The sequence below is a fragment of the Canis lupus genome, chromosome 5 (genome assembly GCF_048164855.1).
Source record: "Canis lupus baileyi chromosome 5, mCanLup2.hap1, whole genome shotgun sequence".
NCBI classification, from domain to species: domain Eukaryota; kingdom Metazoa; phylum Chordata; class Mammalia; order Carnivora; family Canidae; genus Canis; species Canis lupus.
Genome location: NC_132842.1, coordinates 74479371 through 74494784, shown reverse-complemented (window position 1 = coordinate 74494784; position 15414 = coordinate 74479371). Strand labels below are relative to the sequence as shown.

At 46.0% G+C, this 15414-nt stretch overlaps 1 long non-coding RNA gene across 2 annotated transcripts; it reads left to right on the top strand.

Annotated features, from left to right (window-relative positions):
- The first annotated feature begins 9823 nt into the window (after window positions 1-9823).
- On the top strand, window positions 9824-11296 carry LOC140634141 (uncharacterized). Of its 2 annotated transcripts, XR_012031667.1 has the most exons (3): window positions 9824-10056; window positions 10590-10677; window positions 11179-11296. It is a non-coding gene; the product is annotated as an uncharacterized lncRNA (long non-coding RNA). The 2 variants fall into 2 exon arrangements; XR_012031666.1 differs by having other exon boundaries at window positions 10590-11296.
- The last annotated feature ends 4118 nt before the right edge of the window (window positions 11297-15414 follow it).

The following is a 15414-nucleotide window of genomic DNA, read 5'->3' as shown; positions in this document are numbered from 1 at the left end:
TATGTCTGAGTGGTGGATCTCCAATCCCCTTGGGGCAATCTTGCCTCAGTCTGATGGGCAAGACAGATCTTGCCCCTTAAAAGCCTGATTGTCTAGAGGGAGAGTTGCTGACTGCCCTCTAGAGCTTTCCAGTCTGATGGGAGAGTGAATCTGCACCCTGAAAACGTAATCTCCCCTTAGTGTTCTAATTTTTTTGTTGGGGGAGGGGGTGGGAATCTGCTTCTCATGGCTGGAAACCCCAGTCTGATGAAGGAGACAGCCTGAAGGTAGAGAAGACTGGCCCTCATTCTGGGATGCTCTTCTCTGATGAGATCACCCACTGACCAAGTCATACAGGTACAGGCACTTCTATCCTGGGACAATGGAGAGCAACTGGGAAAGCATGGATCTTGGCAGCTTTCCAGAGGTGAGGAGCACTGAAGTTTGCTGGAAGATAGGAGGAGGAGTTTGTGGGTCAGGTGAATGAAATCTGGTGGGGTACTTGGGACCTGTGAGGTCTCCTTGGGACCTTCAGACTAAAGACTATTGAGAGCCACAGCAAGTTCCTGAGCTAGGCCACCCAAGAGTTTGAGAAAGTTGCAGCAGTCCTAGGCACTAGGAAGAGCTGCCTTAGAGGACTGGATTCTCGTCCTTGAGTAAGTTACTGGGCCTCATTTTCCCCATCTGTGCAGTGGGGAGAGGGTCAGATTGATCTCCAGCTCTAAAATCAACTGGCCAGCTCTTAGCCCAAGAGTTGGGAGACCAGTAAGTTCATCCATGTTGCTGAGACTCTGATTCCCTGGTGTTGGGTTGAGGAGGAAGGCTGGAAGGCCCAGAGCTCTGCCAGCTGGTCAGCAAAGGCTGACATTTAGGGGCCTTGGGGATATTCATCAGTTGGAATGGGAGTCCCCAGAGGCCCACACATTGAAGCTGATGGGGAACTTCACCCTTCATCTCCTTCTTATCTACCGTGGTTCCAGCCCTGTAAAGCCCCCGGGGGCCAGTCAGGAAGGAGTCTGGATGACTGGGGACGGGGGTCGTATACTCAGGAGGCAGATGAGAGATGGTACCAGAGCCAGCAGTGCCTCATCATCTTGGAGCTGCTGTCTGTTCCCCTGTTGGAACCAAGACTCCTTCTCAGTGCCCTCCAGGACCATCGACCAGCAGAGTCATGGGCATCTAGTGTCTTTTGCTACTGCTGCTGTTTATTGCAGATGGAGCCCTCAGTCTTTCTGGTGAGCACCCACATTATACCCTTTCCATCTGTCCTTCTCTGGGGGCTCTCACAGCCCTTCCTCTGGCTGGCATGAGAGGGAAAGAGGGAAGAAGGTGACAAAAGAAGAGACAGAAGGTAGTGTCCCCAAGAAAATCTTATAATGTGAGTTCAGCCATTACCCACCCCAACCCTAAATTGTCCGAATGGCTTGAGACACCAACGAATTTCGAGGCAAGAGCGTGACAGGATAACTTCCAAGGAGCTTCTGGCTTTGCTCATCCATCCTCTTCCAGGATACTATCTTTGTCTATTCCCTCCATCTTGTCTATCAGCCCAGCTGTCTCTCCCTTGCTGTCTATCCTTCCCTGTGTTGGGCCAATAGCTTGGGCAGTTCCCTCTCAAGATGGTGCAGAACTGGGGGCCCAGGGCCTTGAACCCCTGCTGCCTACTCCAATGAGGAACAAATGCCACCTCTAATGACTCACTGAGCCTGAGGTAGGAGCATAGCCCTGGATCCTAAGCTCCTAGGACGTTATGGGGGAAGATATTGGGAGGTGGCAGGAAATTGCATGTCTCATCACTCCTATGAATCCCTAACTTTTGCCAGAGAGAAGTGTCCTTGGCAAAGTACCAGGAAACAGATACCAATCTTGGTGAGAGGAGCAGAAAGGATAATCATTACCAGTAGCAGGTTCTACTTATTGAGCATCTATTATATGCTAAGCATTGTGCTCAGTGCTTTACTGGTGTTTTCTCATTTAACCCTCATGACCATCAGTGAAGGGGGTACTATTATTATCCCTGTTGTATAGCTGAGGAAACTGAGGCTCATGATCATGAGGTGATATGTCCCTTATCACAGTTGGGATTCTATCCCAGGTCCAACTTCAGTCTTTTTTTTTGTTTTTAATTAATTTATTTATGATAGTTACAGAGAGAGAGAGAGAGGCAGAGACACAGGCAGAGGAAGAAGCAGGATCCATGCACGGAGAGCCCGACATGGGATTTGATCCCGGGTCTCCAGGATCGCGCCCTGGGCCAAAGGCAGGCGCCAAACCGCTGCACCACCCAGGGATCCCCCAGGTACAACCTCAGAGGCCAGTCTATACTTCACTTCTCAAAACACCAGCTGTGGGTAGGAAACCTCATTATCATAAGGCTGTTAGTTCTTACCAAATCTTTAATTGTAGCACAATTCCAAACAAAATCCCAACAGGGTTTTTGTAGAACTTGATAAGCAGATTCTAAAATATACGGAAGAACCAACAGCCAACAATAGCCAAGATAATTTTGAAGAGCAAGATGGGAGACTCATTCTACCAGAAGCTGAGATTTAAAGGAAGATAATATAGTGTTGGCGCCGCAATAGACAAGCAAACCAAAGGAATAAAAGAGTATGGAAATCAGTCTGGATACATAATGATAGAAAGCATGACAAATCAGTTGAGAAAGGATGGACTTTTCCATAAGGCAGCAGGCGCAACTGGTTAACTGCATGGAAAAAGAACTCCATAAAATCAGATCCAATGGAAACATCCCTCCCTGCAAATAAACACTTGAGATCTCTGTGTCATGACATCTATTCATTATAGCCAGAATTTTTTTTTAAAGATTTTATTTATTTATTGATGAGAGACACAGAGACTGAGAGAGAACACAGCAGAGACGCAGGCAGAGGGAGAAGCAGGCTCCATGCAGAGAGCCCGATGTGGGACTCAATCCTGGGTCTCCAAGATCAGGCCCTGGGCTGAAGGCGGCACTAAACCGCTGAGCCACCCGGGCTGCCCATAGCCAGAATTTTTTGTTGCAGATAGACCCACAGGTCACTGGAGCTTAGAGGACTTATACAAGATTGAGCCCAGTCCCTCACTGTTTTGAGGGGGAACATGGAAGCACTAGGGGGTTGGGTCTTCCTCGAGATTACACAAGTTAGTAATAGAGCTAGGTCTAGAACCTAGGTCGTCCTCCTCTTTCCACACATTCTGGCCAGCTCTCCTGCCCTATTGTGATCCCTTAGCTCTGCATAGGACTGGAATAAAGTGTGTGGAAGGAGCAAGTGCTGGATGGGCAGAATTGAAGGCAAGGGTCAGTGTCTCCTCAGAGTGAGGTTGTGGGAAGGAAGAGCCTGCCACCTGGTCTGGGTCACCTCTAGTTTTTGGAATTAGTCCTTTGACAATTGTGCCAAGGATGCAATGACAGAGCATCAGGTAAAGGACCTATTTCTGCCCATTGTCCAGGGAAAAGAGGAAGGTATCCAAGAGATCCAGCTCAGCAAATCTAGCTGACTTGGGCCTTTCTCTCTAGAATGGTTGGCTCAACCATGAGAATGAAGCTATATTTTTGCAAAGTGGTGCAGTGTGACAGGGAAGACATTGGGCTCTTGAGTCCGATGGATCTCGTTTCAAATGCAGTGCCACCACTTCCTGGCCCTGTGACCTTGCACAAATGTCTTTGCCTGTTTGAACCTCAGTTTCTTCATCTGACAAATAGAAATAATAATCGTTACCTGGGGTTGGTTGTGAGGATTCAATGCACCAATGCTCATGCATTGCAGCAGCACCTTATTTGAACAAGGTGAAACTGAATGATGTCAAAAATATCCTAGATTGCTATTGCATTAAATGAAGCACCTGGATTGCAATTAGGGATCATATTATACCAAAATATTGCAAAATCTTTAAATTTTAGAACCATATTCAATGCAGTAGGAAACTCACATAAAAAAAAAAGGCATCCAGATACCAAAGACCAAATGCAGTGACAGATTTTCATCTTTTGCTGACTCTGTCCCTAGAGTAGTCATTGAGCAGAGGGAGACATAGTTGCCAGCACTAGTAAAATTAATCAGTTAAGATGAATTAAGATCATTTACTATTTAAGATCTATTAGCAGAGCTGGCACATAAACGAATGTGAACCAGCAATAATGTAGTTGGTGTTGATATGCTTTTTATTGAATTTTCCAATAAAGATACTTGGTTAATTGAGGACATTAGAAAAGAACTCTGGGGATCCCTGGGTGGTGCAGCGGTTTGGCGCCTGCCTTTGCCCCAGGGCGCGATCCTGGAGACCTGGGATCGAGTCCCACATCGGGCTCCCGGTGCATGGAGCCTGCTTCTCCCTCTGCCTGTGTCTCTGCCCCCCCCCACCTCTCTCTCTGTGACTATCATAAATAAATAAATTAAAAAAAATTTTTTTTAAAAAGAACTCTGGATTGGTGGAGGGAACAAGTGTATTGGTTTCTGTTTATTTGTTTGTTTACAGGCACTATTACAACTCAGGGGGTTGAGTCAAATACAATGGACTCCACCAAAGTCTCTGTGCTGGGATCCCTGGGTGGCGCAGCGGTTTGGCGCCTGCCTTTGGCCCAGGGCGCGATCCTGGAGACCCGGGATCGAGTCCCACGTCGGGCTCCCGGTGCATGGAGCCTGCTTCTCCCTCTGCCTGTGTCTCTGCCTCTCTCTCTCTCTCTGTAACTATCATAAATAAATAAAAAAATTAAAAAAAATTTAAAAAAAAAAAAAAACAAAGTCTCTGTGCTTAAGGGACCTGCAGCATGCTCACTGACAACCTTGGCGCTATCCATCAATGGGAGAGCCAACACCTCTGCGGTGCCACTTAACACCTCCCCAACAATCAGAAGGACAACAATGTCAGAGTTCCACAAGAGTCCAACACCAGCTACTCCTCCTACTTCACCACAAGCCAATAGCTCTGCTGGGTCCACTGAGCAGACAACCCCAATACTTAAGACTCAGGATGAGAGATGCAAAGGCACAGCATTGTCCAGCATGGCCCCTTCAGCTAAGCCCTAAAACAGAATCAGAGAGCTCCAACCGCAGTCCCTTTAGCATCAAATTCTATAATCAATGGATTGGAATCATCAGTGTTCACTGACTCTCAGACATCAGCCATGATCACAGTTCTAACAGCAATAAATATACCAGGTGATGCCATTATGTCATCGGGGTCCCTGACAGCCACTGTATCTGAGAAGTCAGCTACAATGGTATCCCTGACAATACTGAACAAGATCACTGATGTGAATCTCTACCCATGACAACCAATGCAGTCATCCACACCCCTTCACTCACCCTGACTATCCTATGGACAACTGTTCCTGGAACAACCATGTCTGGGATTCAGGAAGGGGAAACTACAGCTGTGCCCCAAACCCCAGCAATAGGCCTCATAATGAATGTGCTGTCTGAAACACATCACAGCATGGCCACACCGACACCTTCCTGGCCAGTGGAATCAGCTCCTAGTGCTGGCACTACAGCAGCCAAGTCACTGAGATGGCAGCTGCTCACTCAACAGCCCTAATCCCCAGCTCCTCAGAGACAGCCTAGTCCTCTGACATGACTGGGTCCAGTCAAGCTTCCCCTAAATGCACCCAGAGCAGTGGTCCTGAACCAGGAGCCCGCGCTTTGAATTAGTACCCAGCTGGCGGAGGAGTCTGTATGTGCAATGACAGCTACTATGCCCACTCAGGTGAGTCTGAGCACCTCATGTCTGTACAGCAAAGAAGAGCCCGGGGGCCAGAGTGGACATCATAACCCTGGGAAGGCCCAGACAAATGTATGTGTCCAATGGCTATGGGAGAGCCCATGAGGTTTGGCCAGACATTGGCATCTAAAGAGTCCGCTGGAGTATGGGTGATTTTCTAGTAAGAGGACAGGTAGCTGAGCACATGAGGCTATCGTAGTAAGTTCAGGCTGCTGGAACAAAATACCACAGAATTTGTGACTTATAGACAACAGGATTTTATTTCTCACAGTTCTGGGGGCTGGAAGTCCAAGATCAAGGCACCAGCAGATTAGGTATCTGGTGAAAGCCCACTTCCTGGTTCATAGACAGCTGTCTTCTCTGTGTCCTCACATAGTACAAGGAGCAAGGGAGCTCTCTAGGGTCTCTTTGATATAGGCATGAATCCCATCCAGGTGGGCTCCATCCTCATGACCTAATCACCCCCAAAGGCCTCATCTCCTAATACCCATTGTTATTAGGTATTAGGATTTAACATATGTTAAAGGTACCGTATGCTACATTTAACTCTGTAGCAGAGTTAGAATGGACAATTCATCAGCCCCCAGTCCCTGGGATCCCAATTACTGGCCAGACAATGAATCTTCCTAAAAGAAGGAGCTGATGATCCACCAAAAACAAAGGCTGTAGCCCCAGCAGAGGCAAGAGGGGCTAGGTAGCTGTTGGGGCGAGATATTACAGAGAGGTTGAATTCACAGGGGCTCCCTCAAGCGGTGCAAGTAACTCCCAGGCTTATCCTCTGGCAGGGCAGAAACTGGGTCCTGGGAATCAAAAAGATGATGGTGTCCCCCAAATATATGTCTGCCATAGTCAAAATAATTCTAACTCCCAAAACTTTAAGTTTTTTATAAAATTCTGATTTTCCTAAAATGACTACTCGGCTTTTTAAAATATCAAATTCCTTCAAAAAATACTTCCTTGGCATTACTATTTTCATCTCCAGATAATCTAGTCTTGGAATGAAGCTTCTACTACATTCAAAACTAGGCAGTGCTCAACTTAGGAGTCAGTGTCTCCCAAAATGTGTTTTGTGGGACACCAGTGCTTTGGGGTTTCAATAGACATTACCAAAAAAATATAAATAAATAAATAAATAAAGGGTGAGGTTCTATTATTAAATATATTGAGAAAATACTGGATTAAATACAATGGTTTCCTAACTGCAGGACTTGTCAGAGCCTTTAATATTCCCCTATCCACTATGACTTCCTCAAAAACCATATTTTTTTAAAAAAACCATATTTTTAAAGCAAATTATAGCATATATTTCCCAAGACTGTTTGTCCCTAGGATCCTCATTCTGAGGAATATTTATGTAGAATATATCTGGCTGTAGGAAGATGGAATATAGCTGGCTGTACAAGAGAGGAATTCAGATGAGAGTCATGCAGAGCTGGGCAGGCAGAGGTGACTGGGGTGATGAGTCCAGCCCAGGGTGTTTTAGTCAAGCCCTGAGTAGGTGCTGGCTCATTAGAAAGTTGTCCCCGTCAACAAAAGGACAACAAGGGGACAAGTTGTCAACAACTTGTATTGGTGAGACCAAGGTGGTGTGCTCATTTGTAAAGTACTGCATTTATCCCTCCATAGAAATTATGAAATATATCATTGCGTTTTCATGCACTGAGAAGGAGACAGCTTTTCTTTTTGTGTTAAATTTTTTCCAGGTTAGTAAGAACACGGACTCTGCAGGATAGACTGGGTTTGAACTATGCCTCATTTTCTTCTGCTGGGGTTAATAAGAGCATGTTTATTTTATTTTTTTAAAAAGATTTTATTTATTCATGAGACACACACACACACACACACAGAGGCAGAGACATAGGCAGAGGGAGAAGCAGGCTCCAGGCAGGGAGCCCAACGTGGGACTCGATCCCAGGTCTCCAGGATCAGGCCCTGGGCTGAAGGCAGCGCTAAACCACTGAGCCACCCAGGCTGCCCAAGAGCAAGTTTATTGCATAGCATTCGTGTTTGAGGGTTAGCTTTATTGATATTATTACTTGACATTCGGTATCACCATATACTATCGATTGCAATAGCAGAAAGTTATGTGACTGACTCAACCCCCACCCTGTCCCACTGAACACACATTGGTACAAAGCACCTGCCCCTCAAATTGTAACCCATCCCTCTGACCAAACATACCTGCCAAAGCAGAAATGGTGAGCTTCTTTTAAAAAGAAAGTGAGAAAAGTCTTTAAATTCAAAATAATGAAAGAGTCCAGAAATGTTTAACACTAGTGTCTCCATTACGTTTAGCTTCTTTTTTTTTTTTTTTTTAGATTTTATTTATTTTTTATTAATGAGAGAGAGAGAGAGAGAGGCAGAGACACAGGCAGAGGGAGCCTGCCCAACATGGGACCCAATCCCGGGTATCCAGGATCATGCCCTGGGCCGAAGGCTGTGCTAAACTGCTGAGCCACCTGGGCCACCCTACGTTTAGCTTTTTAATGACTTTTAAACAGTTCATCCCCAATTCAATAGAAAGTGTGGAGAGAGCAGACACAGAAAGAAGGGAAGGGTTAAGTATAGCTTCTCTTTCATCACCCCCAAAGCATCGCTGTTTGACATGTATCAGGACACCATGTACTGCAAGTGGCAGAAAACCCAACTCCCATTGGCTTGAGCAAAATAGATAAATTGAAACCATGAAAGAAAGCGAAACAGAATTTGTTGGTTCATGAGACTAAGAAGTCTTAAAGAGGCCTTGAAGATGCTGATGCCCCTTCCTCCTGGTTTCCAAAGGGGCTCCCTGTTCCCTCCCTCCCTCCTCCTTCTCTCCTTCCCTCCTCACCACCCTCAGGGCTAGCTCTTCTTCTTCTTTTTTTTTTTTTTTTAAGGTTTTATTTCTAAATAATCTCAACATGGGGTTTGAACTCACACCCCTGAGATCAAGAGTGGCACGCTCCACTGCCTATAGCAGCTGGTACTCCAGCGTTGTCTCTTCAGATTCGACATTTACTAGACAGAAAGTGTCCTTGACTTCAAACAGTTTAGGTCCTTCAAAACCCCCAAGGCCCAGACTACCTGTTGGAATGAGAAGGAAATCAAAGAACAAAACAAATTAGTATCTCTAAAAAAAATAAACTTGCCAGACGAGTATCAGAAACCATCTAGGCTGGTCAGGGAAGACAGGAGAATTTATTATAAAGTGTCTCCTGGGGGGCACCTGGGGAGTTAATCTGTCATGTTCCCAGGGTCCTGGGATCAAGGCACATGTCCGGCTTCTGGCTCAAAGGGGAGTCTGTCCTCCCTCTGCTGTTCCCTCTGCTTGTGCTCTCTCTCTGGCTCTGGCTCTCAAATAAATATTTTTGGAAAAAAAAAGATTTTATTTATTTATTCATGAGAGACACCGATAGATAGGCAAGAGGGAGAAGCAGGCTGACCTTGCCATGAATTACCGGCACCACCCATCAAAACAATAATACTGAAGAGAAGAAGAAACCAAAACAGAGGGAGAGAAAAGATGTAAAAGGGAGAGAGTTGGGTGAGGGGAGGAGTAGGGGGAGGGGAAGAACGGACTCGGAGGAGAGACAAAGGAAGGGAAAGGGCAAAAGTATAGTCTTCCTCCAAGGATTGATGCGAGGATGGAATGAAAGCAAGCACGTAAAGTTCTGTGTGAGACGCAGCATCTACGCTCAAACAGCACGGGGGGGGGGGGGGGGCGGGAATCCGTGTTCTGCGTCCACACCCCGCCCAAGCCGGCTCTCCTAACGGTGGGGGACGCTGCCTCTCCCCACAGCTGCCCAGTCAGCAACCGGCCGCTCGGGGCCTGCGGGCCCACGAGGCCTCTCGGCCGGTGACGATGACCTTCGTTCAACCTGTTCCACTTCGTGACCAACGACACGCTCCACCTGCACAGCCGGGTGACCTCGTGTGACGCGCGGGCGGGGCCTCCGGGCATCGCTGGCGTCGCTGGGGTTGGCCACTAGGGACCGCCACTGGGGAGCCAGACCCCGGGCAATGGACCAATGCCGCCGTCCCGGGGGCGGGACCAAGGAGGGGCCTGGGAGACGGCGGTGCCGGGGATTGGCTTATCTTGTCGGGGGCGGGGCTGGGGGCGGGGCCTGTGGCACTAGGGGCCTGTGGCTAGAACTAAGGGGCGGGATTTGGGGGAAACACAACTCCCGGGTGTCTCAGGCGAAGGGCTTCCCTGGCTGAAGCTGGGAAGGGGACCTCGCTACCTTTTTGCTGTTCCCCCCGCAGACCTGTAGGCAGGAGAGTTCACCTGGGAGAAATGAAGCTTGGGAGATCCCAGCCCAGGAGCTCCTGGAGAGCGGGCGGGCTGGATGGTGTTCAAGCCCAACCCGACAAGCGGTAACTGGGTCATTTAGGAGTCTCCTTGGCTCCTCTTGCAGAGCCTCCCACTGACTTCTGTGAGACCCCTCCTACCTTCTTGTCCTCACACTCCTCCCTCAATCCTGGTCCATATCCTCCCCAAACCTAGGTCCTCAACTTCTCTGCTCTAGAGGGGTCCTCTCCCCTCACAGATCCTGTTCTCATTCAACTTCTACTCCTCTCCTCTCATTCCTACCTTTCCTGCCACACCAGCTCAATCTTCTAGTCTGTCCCTTGTGCCAGCCTGCTTTTATATATATCCTCCTAGCTGGTCTGGAACAGTCTCTTCTTAATGTTCCAGAACAGTCCTCCAAAGCTTCGACCCTCCCAGGAAAGCCTATCTTAGTAAGCCCATTCTAATTAGAGACAGAAGAGTCATCATCACACTCTTCTGAGGCTCTGCTTCAACAAAGGGTCGGCCCCTTCAATCTTGATGAAACCATGAGAATCCTGTCAGGATGGTTTCTCAAGCTCAGTCTTTCTTTCTTTTTTTTTTTTTTTTTTTTTTTCAGTCTTTCTTTCTATGTGGTTTCAGAGTCCAAAGCCTCCAGAAGCAGGTGTTTGGCAAGTTGGTACACAGGTATTGGTGTGAAATTCTGGGTAGGTGCACTAGCGTCTGGGGGTGCATACTGGGTTCTGGCTGGTGCTGGTCTTGGAACCTGTCTCTGCTCAACTCTGTGTGACTTGGGAGAAGTCAGTTACCCTCTCCAAATCTCAGCTTACTCAGCAGTACATGGCAGAGCTGTCACTGTGGGGTTGTTGGTAGTCACAGAGCTTTACACCTCATGAGAACCTGAGACTATCCAGAAATAACTTAGAGTACAGGGTTTGGGCCAGGCAGGTAATAAATGAGAGAGGCTGAGTGGGGTCCCCATTGAACTAGAGAGTGCATTTCATCCCTATACTCCATCTGCCTCACCCCCAATTTAAGGGAGGGAATGTCAGACAGTTGGGACATGGGGTTCCAGGAAAGCTTTGTCGAAAGAATGCGTGAATGGATTACTAAAGAACTCCCCAAAGTGGAATATCTAAGCCTAAAAAGTTTCCAAGGCTCCCAAAGCCATCGAATCCTGTTTGTAATCATTGCTTTCTTTTCTGCAGGAGCCTGAATCACCCATTCTTCTGATGGTAATAGGTGTGATGCTATAATAAAAAGCCTGCCCAGATATATCCCCCAACTCTAACCCTTGGCTTCTAGTTTTGTTGTCTGAGGTAAGGATGGGGTGGAGAAAAACTTAGGGAGAGAGAAGTAGTCTATCCTCTTGTTAGGGAGTGAAGATGGAACCCCCATGGGTCCCAACTACTATCTGGTAAGAAATGTGGCTGCTGAGCCTCGGGCTGCACTTCATCCCACCATCCCTTCCCATCTCCGGAACTCTTCCAAGGGCAGGATCTGACTACAAAGCTTCAGCACTTTATGAGGAACAAGGTATATGCATATGTGAGAAGTCATTTTATTCTCTATGGGTTTTGGTTCTCCTATATGTTAAAGAATTTGACCAGATGATCTGGGCTTCAACACAGGGACTCTATTGACTCTGGTTCCAGGGAAGGTTCTTGGGCCTTGGCCAACTGGTCCTGTCTCCTTTCTTCTGCAGAATGGACAAGAGCTATTCAGTTTCAGAATTAGGATTAAATGATTCCACATGACTTATCTTGCCTATTAATTATTTCTGACCTCATAACCCCCTTCTCCTTCCTAGTAGAGGAGGAAATAGAGAGCAGTGTTTGTGCTACTATCATTTATCCATTTAAAAATTGGTTGGAAAAAAAAATTGGTTGGAATCTACTGTGTACCAATTCCCATGTTAAGCCCTGGGGATCAACAGTACATTAGACACAGTCTTTGACCTTACAGAAAGGATAGTTGATTAGTGTGGACCAGACCAGGAAACAGGACAGGCTTTATAAGTTGGCAGAGGTGGCACTTTCACAAAATCACAAGAAGGCCTCTTTTTGTTGTTTGTTTTGTTCCTTTTTTTAAAAAATTTTATTTATTTATGATAGTCACAGAGAGAGAGAGAGAGAGGCAGAGACATAGGCAGAGGGAGAAGCAGGCTCCATGCACCGGGAGCACGACGTGGGATTCGATCCCGGGTCTCCAGGATCGCGCCCTGGGCCAAAGGCAGGCACTAAACCGCTGCGCCACCCAGGGTTCCCTGTTTTGTTCCTGAAATAAAATACTACTTTTTTAAAATTTATTTTTATTTTTTTATTTTTATTTTTTTTTAAATACTATTTTTGATTGCTATCTATGATCATCTTGGAAATTAATTTCTTGGGAAAATACTTTGGTACAAACAACAATAAAAGCTAAATTTAGCAGTCCTAACTTTTTAAATTTAACTTTATTTATTTATATTTAAATATTTTATTTATTCATGAGAGACACAGAGAGAGAGGCAGAGACATAGGCAGAGGAAGAAGCAGGCTCCCTGCAGGGAACCCGATGCGGGACTCAATCCTGGGACCCCAGGATCATGCCCTGAGCCAAAGGAAGATGCTCAAGCACTGAGCCACCTAGGTGTCTCAACAGTCCTAACATTTTATTTTCAAGGCTTTTCTTTTTATTTAATGCTTTCACAGCTCCTGAAAAAATTAAGTTGGATGATCAGTCCATGTTATTCTTTTATGTACACCAAAGGCACACATTTATTAAATCAGCATGCAAGTAATTACGTTTCATTGGGAATTCATATTCACTTTATAGGTCTGGAGTCCTTTATTTATTTATGAGTATTTAAATAGACCTGTTGGTGAAGGCGTTAATCCTTGCCCTTATTTAAAATATATCCTGGGGGCAACTGGGTGGCCCCATGTTGGTTAAGCTTCTACCTTTGGCTCAGGTCACAATCTCAGGGTCCTGAGCCCCATGTCAGGCTCCCTGCTCAGTTGGGAGTCTGCTTCTCCCTTTGCCCCTCTCCCTCTCATGGACTCTCCCATTCTCTCTCAAATCAATAAATAAAATCTTAAAAAATACATATCCTAAAGTATAAAGGCTATATTATGTTAAATATCCCCAATAGAAAATGGAATGAAACAAAATTAAGTAAACAAGGAAACTATTGAACTTAAACTATACTTAGTTGACTGCATGAAAGAAGCCTCTGAGCTGTATAACAATAGATGCTTATAAAATAAGCCACTAGACAACACTTATGCATGTGAAAGTGGTAGCTCTAATGATGATTATAACTAACTGCATCTAGTTTATTTTCCTATTTCTTTGATTAAGCTGGGGTGGGACATATCTGGCTCCTTCTTCAGTCATGTCAGGTGATAGTTCCATTGACATTTTATTAAATTTTCAGCAAGTCTTTTATATATATATATATATATATATATACACACACACACACACACAATTGACACACACACACATATATATGTGTATATATATATATATACACATATATATATATTTTAGAGAGAAAGAGAGTGAACATGTGGTAGGGGAATAACAGAGGGAGAGAGAATCTCAAGCAGACACCCTGCTGAGCTATGGAGCTCAATGGGGAGCTTAAGCCCAGGATCAGAGCTGAAATCAAGAGACAGACAATGGAAAAAAATAAAATTAAATTAAAAAAAAAAAAAAAAGAGAGAGACAGACAATGGACTGAACCATGCAGGTGCCCCTTGCAGCAAGTCTTTTTGAAATAATAAAATAACTGAAGACTTAAAACTATTTCTTACCTAAAAATTGATTGTGAATATTCTCTGAAATGAACACCAAATCTTTATTAAAATATGAAGATTCATTCACATTTGAAAATTAGTAGTATTTCAAATTTGAAAATAACAGAGTTACTTTAAAAATACAGATATCTGGGTCACATGGCTGGCTCAGTCGGTGGAGTATGCAACTTTTTTTTTTTTTTTAAAGATTTATTTATTCATGAGATACACCGAGAAAGAGAAAGAGAGAGGCAGAGACACAGGCAGAGAGAAGCAGGCTCCATGCAGGGAGCCTGATGTGGGACTCCATCCCGGGACTCCAGGATCACGCCCTGGGCCAAAGGCCAGTGCTAAATCGCTGAGCCACCCAGGGATCTCCAGTATGCAACTCTTGATCAGGTTGTGAGTTTGAGCTCCACATTGGTGTAGAGATTACTTAAAAATAAAATCTTTTAAAAAATTTATTGGAGGAAACTGTACAAATGCACTATTTGCCATTTGTAAATTTAAATCTTAGCACTTCCACTATGTTTCCAGTCAGGTTTGTCTTCCATTCTCTGTCTGCAACAGCTCTTCAAATCCTCCCTGCTCTTCTCAGTCCACTACATGCCCCTGCTTTCTCTCTTCACAGAAGTTTTTCACAAAAGAAATAGAAGCAGTCAAGTAGATGTTTCCATCACCAGTCTACTTCCTACCCATTAGTCCACAAGTTTCTTCATTTAGATACTCATTCTTACCATTTATGTTTTAACAAAAGTGTTTGGTCCTAATTTCAGAGAATATCCTCTAAATGCATCCATCACATCATTCCTAGGTTCATTATCCATTAAACCTATTCTATGCCTTCTATATTTTTACCTTAAAATGTTATAGGAGGCTGGGGGCCGGGAAGGGACGGAACAGAATTTTGGGGCACGTCCCCAGAGTCCTAACTATAGAGCGAATTTCATCCCGTAATTAACGCTCTTTAAGCCCGGTTCTTCAGAGTTAAGAAATCCTCCAACTTTTTAATGCCTCTCCCCCTCAAGTCAGGTTTCCAGAAACCTGGAATATTTCACTACTTTGGCTCGTGTCTTTGTTCCTCCTTTTAACAATTCCCCAATCTGATTCTTAAGTATATATGAACGCAAACGAACTTAGTACTTTTCCTGGAGACCGAGTTTGGGTAGGGAGGCAAGATCGATCTGTTAGTTACCCTTCAACCCGAGTGCTGGTTACAGTCTGACCCAACCAGCGCAAGCCCTGATCCCAGCCACAGACGGAGCCCTAACACTGACAAGGCAGTGACCCAGGTCGCACCCTAACTCGGGACCACAACCCGACCCCCTGCTTCATTTCAGGTAGGAGGACTGACAGGCCATGGGGAATGAGAGAAGGGTGAGGCGGTGTGTGTGTGTGTGTGTGGCGGAGGGTTCCGGAATGATTTTCCCTGGCCTCCAGCTTCTCGAACAGCCCAAGCCCGGCGAGTCACTGCAGACCTGAGACGAGAGCTCCGCCCACAGGCGAGACCCGGGCAGGGGCTCCAGAGAAGGCTCGGAGGAGCTGCGGGGTCATGCGCAGAGAGATCCGTCCGCTCCCGGCGCCGAGCGCAGCGTGCAGGGGCGGGACATCGGCGCGGCCCGACTCCTGATTGGCCGCGGGCGGCAGAAAGGGGCGGGGGCG